Source organism: Lygodium microphyllum, chromosome 16, assembly GCF_053477565.2.
Source record: "Lygodium microphyllum isolate KBCC chromosome 16, Lygodium_microphyllum_v1.1.10, whole genome shotgun sequence".
In the NCBI taxonomy this organism is placed as follows: Eukaryota; Viridiplantae; Streptophyta; class Polypodiopsida; order Schizaeales; family Lygodiaceae; genus Lygodium; species Lygodium microphyllum.
Window position 1 is genome coordinate 51,013,324 of NC_141150.1, and position 9,385 is coordinate 51,022,708.

The following is a 9,385-nucleotide window of genomic DNA, read 5'->3' on the forward strand; positions in this document are numbered from 1 at the left end:
GTTAAAAGCAAAGGAGGTTGGTAAGGCTAAAAAGCCGAAAGAGAGGATGGTGTGGCAAGAAATAAAGTATGTTACAAACTTTCATGAGTTTGATCTAGCAAATTTTTGCCAATATCTTATTTGAATAACTTAAGGTCTTTATGGATGATTTGGGGACAGCTACCACAACCTGTGATAGGCAACTCGTCGTTCTATGTAAGTGCTTTGAGCATTATCGTGAGTATTGGATATCATTAAATCCTCAAAAGTGTGTATTTGGGGTACCTTATGGCTTATTACTTGGTCATGTTGTGAGTGTGGTTGGCATTGCCACTAATCCTGAGAAAGTAGAAGTAATTGTAACCACCATGAGCCCATCGACTAGCCCTAGGGAGTTTCATAGCTTTGTTTCCTCTGTGGGCTATTATTGTCGGTTCATTAATGCATTGGCTAGGCATTCATTACCTTTGAGGAATCTCCTAGCACATTGCCATGTTTTTGAATGGATTGAATCATGTGTAGTGGCATTTGAGGATCTTAAGATGGAATTATCCAAAATGCTAGTGCTAAAATCTCGAAAGAGGGGTAAGGGTTTTTGTATGTTTATGGCTACAATAAGGCATAGTATCAATTGTTGCCTATCCAAATTTGGGAGGTGTAGCTTTATCATCCGATCACTTTTGCAACCCAAATATTAGGCGTTTTAGACCTTTGTTATAGTTATTTAGAAAAAGTGTGTTTGGCTATGGTGTTTACCACCAAGAAGCTTAGAAATTACATTATTTATGAGAAGGTTGTATTTTTCACTAGGGCTAAGGGTCTATGATTATTGTTGAAAAAGCTTCAATCCCCTACTCACATAGCCAAATGGCTAATGTCTTTTGAGAATTTTGACTATGAGATTCAAAGAAAGCACCAAACTTGCAGGGTATTGTTGAATGTTTAGTAGATTTTGGTGAGACTAAGGAAGAGTGCCTGATATTAGTGACTACAAGAATCTATGCAAGATTGATGCAATCTCAATTCCATCATGGTATGTGTTGATTATGCATTATCTATCCACAAGCAACACGAAGGAAACTCTTTTTAAATTTGAGAAGAGAAAGATAAAGCAACAAGCACTTCACTTTTCCCTTATAACTGGTGTCTTGTATAGAAGGGGAGTGGATGATGTGTATCATCCTTGTGTGGTGCCTAATGAGGTACCATTCATTTGAGAGAAATGCCATGATTTAGCATGTGGGGGTCATTTTTTTGGATGGCTTAACACTCAAAAATCTTTACGTGTTGGTTATTGTGGTGATGGTCGATAGTTTTTTAGGATGCTGTTGCATATGTTAAGCATTGTGATATCTATCAGAGAGAGACACAATGCTAGGAAAATTGTAAGAGGCTGCTAAATCCCATTATAATTACCTTGTCCTCTGAAAAGTGGGGTATTGATTTTGTTGGATCTATATCTCCTTCATCTACTATACGAAAGCATTATATCATTGTGGCAATAGACTATTTTACGAAATGGTCTAAAGCCCAAGCTATGATGAAGAATAATGCCAAGGAGACATCTAGTTTTATTTTGGAGCAAATTGTTTGCCATTTTGGTCCACCTAAAGAGCTTGTGTCTGATTGTGGGACACATTTTCTGAATAAAGTGGTTGACGCTTAGATGGAAGCTCTAAATATTAAACATAATACGACCAAACCTTACAACCCCCAAGCAAAACAGGCAAGTAGAGAGTACTAATAAGTAGTTGGTGGGGATTTTATCCAAGTCGGTATCTAAAGGTAAGCGTGATTGGGATAAAACATTGTAAATGGTTGTCTGGGCTTATAATAATATGACACTTGAAAGAGCTACATGCCATACCCCTTTCAAATTAGTGTATGGAAAAGAGTGTGTTTTACCTTTGGAGATTGAGATACCTACAATAAGGTTTGCTCTAAACCATTCTTTAGGTGAAGAGAAAGTGTTGCAAGAAAGGTTCACTTCCCTTGTACACCTTGATGAGATTAGATTACAAGCCTTGTTACATCACGAAGTAGGGAAGAAATAGATGAAAATGCTTCATGATCTTTGTATAGGAAGTATAAATTTGCCAAGGGTCAATTGGTCCTATATTATGATACCCATCGTGAGTTATTTCCAGGAAAGTTAGAACCTAAATGGGATGGCCCTTATAAGATTGTACACATAGGAAAGAATGGCTCTATATCTCTTTTACTAGATTTGCAAGGAGGTAGAGTTCAAAGCTAAAGTAAATTTCAACAAATTGAAGCCCTATTATGTATAGGGATTGACATCAAACTTGATGCCTTTGCAGGTCCTTCAAGATTTAGCTCAGACTTGTAGAGGGTACCAATGGTATTGGATGGGAAAAGTTATTCCTTATCTTAAGCATCCATATTTAAAACATTGTTACCACCAAGGCAGAGTGATTTGGTGGAGTAAGGGTTATCACATTATAGAGTGGCAAGAAACATCTTTTATGTGGGATGTTCAAGTCTATTGCCACCGCTACCACCGAGTTCTTACTTGTGTCCCCATTGATTTTAGTAAGGAAGAAGTTGATTATACATGTCCTACACCCTCTCTCTTGATTAGACTTTGATTATCATAAGTACAAATAAGTTGATTGTCATGGTAGGTTACATTAATGAAGCCTTGGTTTATACATTCTATTTTGATGGAGATTCTTGAGGACTTGCTAAGCATGTGAGTGTTGGGGTTTTCATAAAAGATTCCCATCATTGAGTGGTTTTGAAAATGGGAGTGTACTTAGGCACTACTTTTACTAATAACATGGTGGAATACAATGCTTTACTTATGGGACTAAATTCAACTAGATGTAGTTATATTCGCTGGTTATTGGAAAAGGCAACTCGCACTTAGTGATCAACCAATTGAATGTGACCTATAGTGTGAGAGACCCCATTCTAAGGATGCACTATCATGCACTCTTGGACATCCTTGAGACCTTTGGGGTAGTGACTTGCCAACTAATTCCCCACCAGTGGAATCACTTTGCACACTCCTTACTAATTATGCCTTTTTTGAAGATGTCTTTCTCAACTGTGGTCTTGAGGGGCTTTTACAATTGCCTTCTCATATCATCCTAGGGCTACTATGGGGATTGCTTACTAACATGTCCTATTTTGACTACCCATGGTTAGTATATTTTATGAGCCAGGTAGCGATTGACCATCTTCCTATTCTTTCATGGACACATCAGCACTCCCCTTGCCATTTATGCAAGGGGCTCAGCTAATAATTTGATGCATTAACTGTATGACTTGAGTAGCCCACCCCCTTGGTCTAGTTTTGTACTTTAGTAGGGTTAATGTGGGGACCAAGGGTTTGCTTTCAACCGTAGGTTGCTAAGTGGTATGCTTTATGGTTGATTCCATTAGGCCAAGTGGGCTGATTCCTTTGGATATAATGTTCTATTTCATTAGGCCAAGAGAGCCATTTTTTTGGCAATGAATAACCATATTTCATTAGGCCAATAGAGTTTTGTGTCTGTTTGGTGCGGGTGCATTTTATGGTTCTTTGTTTTAGTGGTGTACTAGACAAGTTTGAAGGAGCACCAAAAGGGAGGAAATCATTGCATGGATGATTTTGTGGCTAGTCTAGGTGATATCTTTCCTTTTTGTATTATTTTTCCTTAAGTAGAACGTGCGATGTGTATTTTGGGGATTTTTCTTGCTTCTATCAGGGATCGATAGTCAAGGCATAAAGTCCCATGATTAGGTTAGGTATGTCTAGGGAGGTTTGAGCAATTGTTTGCCTCTTGCAAAGATATTATTGGGCATGTAAAGAGTTGTTTAACAAGGTAGTCCTGGTGACCGTGTCCTTCTAGCCTAGTAGGAAGCTAGTCCTAGGAACCCCTATTAGTAGTAAGACAATTAGGGAAGCCTGATAAATAAATAGGAAAATGATAATATATCTAAAATATGTATAATATGATGGTGTATAGAAATGGGTTCTAATCCTTGAAGTGAAAAAATCAAAAGAAAGAAAAATTTCAAAGAGCTGATATTCATCGTCTTGTGAAGGCTTGATAGGTTCCTAAGGATGAGTCAAGACTTGGAGTCGATGCCTTGTCTTCTTGGGGTGGCAATTTTCTGAAAATAATATAAGGATTATTGAAGCAAAAATAAAAGTAAGCAGGTATGAAAAAGAAATTTAAGTTGCCTTATGAGAGCTTAATAGGTTCTCGAGTATCGAGATTGGACATGAGGCCCGAGACTTGAGACCAATGTCATGTTCTCCTTGGGTCAAAATACTCTCAACTCCCTCCTTTTTACACACTCCGATATCAAAAAATAAAGAATAAAGAAGGTCCAAATTGAGAAAATGAATATAAATGAGACAGGCTATAGGAGTACTCGCCTAGTAGGAGTTCCTAGTTGAGTTGTCCTCTAGGTCAAGTAGGTGGGTTATGCCACCACTTAGGATAGCCTCTTTGATAGTTCTTTTAGCCTGTTTATGTTGGAATAGTTGGTTTGTAGCTAGTTCTTCATCTATTTGTCAGATTGTGCTTGGCATATCCCTTATGAAATTCATACCTGAAATTTTGTTAGGGGGTAGGGTGAGAGTTGTGTTGTGCTATGTTGTGTATTTTATTTGTAGCAACTTGATGATCTTTTTGGTCTATGGGTGTGCATAGATTAGTTTGGCAATTTGACGGCTGAGTCAGCCTATCCTATAGTTGCCAATGAGAGGTCATTTAAAGGGTAAAATTTAAAGCATAAAAGTAACCTAGGTGCCATAAAAGCGACATTCTAGCAAAAGAAATATATTGATCACGATGTCAGATGGGTTTTATTCAAAAAGTCGTATCCATCAGGAAGGATCAGAGACAGAAGGAAGTAGAGGATAGGAGATAGAAGAGAAGAAAAAGAATAAGCAGGAGGTACATAAGATAAAGACAAAGCTCAATGATTCAAAGCACTATGTATTGATAGAACGTGAGAAGATAAACAAAATCCTTGTATGGGACTACTTGAAAGCAATCTCCAAGTATTAGATCTCCTGGAGCTCCCTAGTAGACCAAAAATGCACACCAAATACTAGCTTCTTCTCAGCTACTCAAATGAAAAATCTTATGGTTTCATTGGATTCTAAAGGGGGGCAAAACTGTAGGACACTTGCTTAGAATTCTCTCAGATCACTCTTTCTTCTTCTTCTTGTTTGAAGTTTTGTTTGCTGCCCGATTAATAAGAAAGCCGAATGATGATGCACTCGAGGGTTTTTTTATACTATGTCCACATAGCGGCATGACATCCACCCCCTTTGAACTTTCACATTCTCTGGTATGTGCCAACTATGTACCACCCATTTCAAACACCCATAGCATCAAGTTATCGCTCATCATGCACATAAGAAGATATCCCCCTAGATCATAGAGTAAAATGACTAGAATTTACACAACTCCTCTAATACCATACCTCAAGGGTCATCAAACCTTAGGTGCACATCATATGCTAGAGGCTATTGAATCTCCATATATAGGCTATCAATGCACCCATCAATAAATACGTAGTAATATGCCTACTCTTTTAGAGTCCAACGGATGGGAATTTGCTTATACTAACAATTGTATACCACATTGAACATAAAATGGGCCTCACTTGCATCCAACACATGCTGATCATCACCAAAAATAGTAGTGTAGTCCATATCTTGAAGTATCTTTGAGTTGCCTACTATCAAGGCCTCTGACAAAGCATCCGAAACATTTTCCAATTGTGGATCATCATAAATGGATCCTCTATCTGCATAGACTCTAGGTCATAAACTGTCTCAAAGATGATAACTGTAGCTTGAAAATCATGTGCATCCAATAAGTCACTAATCTCCCTCTCAATCCTTGCATCAAGTAAAATGCGAGCTTTGTAAATTTCTTTAGATGCATTAAGAAAATCCACATATGCAATGGCTGAATCTTCCACTACAAAATCTTCCAAGGCATTTGTAGCTCTCTCAATATCACAATGTAGCTTATGTTGAGAAATGACAAATTATGTATGCTCCAAGAAGAGATGCCCTGAATCCCATATGCATAATGGAGAAAAAGGGAACCATCATGAGCCTATAAAGTGATGTACCTTCTTATCATTCAATGATGAAATACTATTGTACTTTGTCCTTTCAGTCACAATCTAAGTGTCATACTCAAGATTATGTTTATAAGTCCAAGCTTCCATCTTGGAACCTAATTCACTTGAGTAATAGTTGGTTTCTCTAATCTATGTCATCATGAACATTTTCTTTGTGTTCCATCCACCATAGCCATGCTCTAGATCCATGCATTTCAACATGGTATCAGAGCTATGGTGAGCATGGCATAGCTCTGCCAGCTTCTCTTCATCATTGCTCAGCTCAAGTCTAGGTGAAGGTCTCATCTTTCACCTTTATCTTCACTTTGCCCTTCATGGCAGCCATAGCTTGTAGGACCCTCTGTACTTGGAGCACTCATATCTCTTTTCACAGGCCAAATCTTAGCTAGCTCTCTTCTGGACATCTCTTGTAGACTGTCTGCGCAACTTCCTATCACATCATTCCTTAATGTTAGGCCATTTGGAGCTCAGCATTATTGAATTTTTTGGTTGCTTCCTATCTAAAACTCGTCATCTAGTCATACAACTATTCTCCCTGTGCACAACACGATGTCCACTCTAACCATAGGGCTTTGAAAGCTCACTAATCAAGCTTCCCTCTCATCAAGTCTTGCACCAAATGATCATCTCCACGAGCTGCAAGGAGGAAAAAACTAGTCGACCTATTGAAACCCTAAAGGAAGCCATAGCTCATTTTCACTAGAGCTCATAAAACTCCTCATTTTCTCACTCCTCTTAGCTCATTCAAGTGTTTGCCACTTTGATTTAAGTCTGAACTCAGTTTCCAACAAAGGCATCAGCAAGGGAAGCAAGAAATAAAACTCAAGTTCAACATCAAGTGCTTCAACTATATAATATCTCTTGATACTACCTAGTGTTGGTTAACACTAATCTACTTGTGTTCTTGGGCAACTCACTTTTTGGTATGATCTTAGCTATTTGAAGCTGATCAACATGGCAGAAGTCAAGCAAATAGCCAAGTTCAATGGAGAAAGTTTTCATATCTGGAAGGAGAAGACCATGTACCACCTTATGTGGAAGGACTTGTGGGAAGGAAGATGATGAAGATGGGTTCATTGAAGAAGACTAGCTCAAGACAAAGGAGTGGAAAAAGATGAATAATAAGGCTCTAGGTATCATTGGGTGGGGACTATTTGATTATGTATTGCACCATATCTCTGGCATCATCAGAGATGCTTAAAATTCTTGGGATGAGCTTGACAAGATCTTTGGAAGTCAAGCCCAAAACTCTAAGGTCAAGTTGTTAATGCGCTTCTATAAGCTTGACATAAAAAATAGCACTTCAATGACTATGCCTATTAACAAATTCAAAAGTCTAAAAACTCAACTTGCCACTTTGAAAAATTTAATAGATGAAGATGAAGCCATTGTTGTACTCCTTGTTAGTGTAAACCAGGATCCTTTTGAAATTCTTGTCTCTACTCTCAACAATGTACCTAATATATCAAGAAAGATATTGAGCACTCTCTTCTTTCTGACAGAGTTTTTTGAAGAAATTATCTTTCCCATAGTGGATTTTGTTTCCCTTAGTGGATTTGCTTTGTAAAACAAAACCCTTGCCAAATATGTAAAGTTTCAAGCTTTAACTTGACTAGCCTACCTATGAGCTAGTCTCCCAGGCCATGTCATCATACAGGGGGCAAAAGCCACAAGTGTAGGAACTCATCGTTTGAGAGGGGGTGTTGAGAAATGACAAATGATGTATGCTCCAAGAAGAGATGTCCTGAATCCCATATGCAGAGTGGAGAAAAAGGGAACCATCATGAGCCTATAAAGTGATGTACCTTCTTATCATTCAATGATAAAATACTATTGTACTTTGTCCTTTTAGTGAGATACTCAAGATTGTGTTTATAAGTCCAAGCTTTCATCTTGGAACCTAATTCACTCAAATTTTTTGGGTTTCAGGGGGAGTATGGTCGCAAGGCTGAAACTTAAAGGAATTGACAGAAGGGCACCACCAGGAGTGGAGCTTGCAGCTTAAATTGACTCAACATGGGGAAACTTACTAGGTCCAAACATAGTAAGGATTGGCAGATTGAGAGCTCTTTCTTGATTCTATGGGTGGTGGTGCATGGCCGTTCTTAGTTGGTGGAGTGATTTGTCTGGTTAATTCCATTAAGAAACGAGACCTCAGCCTACTAACTAGTTACACAAAGGATCCTCTTCATGGCCAACTTCTTAGAGGGACTATGGCCATCTAGGCCATGGAAGTCTGAGGCAATAACACGTCCGTGATGTCCTTAGATGTTCTAGGCCGCACGCGCGCCACACTAATGAATTCAATGAGTTTACCACTTGGGCCGAGAGGTTTGGGTAATCTTTTGAAATTTCATCGTGATGGGGATAGATCATTGCAATTATTGATCTTCAATAAGGAATTCCTAGTAAGCACGAGTCATCAGCTCGCGTTGACTACATCCCTGCCCTTTATACACATCGCCTGTCGCTCCTTCCAATTGAATGGTCCTGTGTCTCTCTAATCTATATCATCATGAACATTTTCTTTGTGTTCCATCCACCATAGTCATGCCCTAGACAACCTATATCCTGGTTGCTTGCCCTTCTTTTTGCCCTCTTGTTTGCTATCTCATTTCTGCACCTACCCATCCTCTTTCATAACATGCTCAGGAGGTGGTTGAGTTGTAGCTTTAGGTTGATCCACACTTCTTCTTGTTACTCTCTTAGATGTCCCTGAATTATCTTCATCTCTCTTCTATTTCTCTTCCATAAGTACATCCGTGTTTTGCACTTTTACTAAATATGCATACATTCTTTTTCTATGCTTTTTCACTATTGTAGTAAAACAACATCCTTAACATGCCTTCACTCTGTTTTTTAATCCTTGTCTCTATGGTTTGATCCTCTAACAAATCATCCAGCTTCTCTTGAAGCTCAAGATCTACTGCTTGTAGAAATAATTCAATTTTCTTGCAAGAATTCTATAAGATCTAACTACTCAAATCAACTTTCAAATTCTCTTAATAAATGTGTAGCCACAAGACCCTTATTGGGTTTTAGAGCCCACTCTTGGAAAGTCTTGCAGGTAATTAAACTAGTGTCTTCAATGTAAAATTCTTCCTTGAGTGTATTATTGAAAGCTACCTAGTTAGCATCCTACATGTATATTTCAGTAACTCAGGCTTTCAATTCATGTACAGTGACCCGTACAAAATACAAGCTCCATGCAAGCTGAGCTACCCCAAAGAACTCCATCTTTTGAGCATAGGTATGCAAATATGTAGATACATTTCTACCATTAAGC

At 38.4% G+C, this 9,385-nt stretch overlaps 1 pseudogene; it reads left to right on the top strand.

Moving 5' to 3' along the window:
• Positions 1 to 8,028: 8,028 nt before the first annotated feature.
• LOC148022805 (18S ribosomal RNA) lies at positions 8,029 to 8,557 on the top strand (annotated as a pseudogene; the record flags this gene model as incomplete).
• Between the last annotated feature and the right edge of the window lie 828 nt (positions 8,558 to 9,385).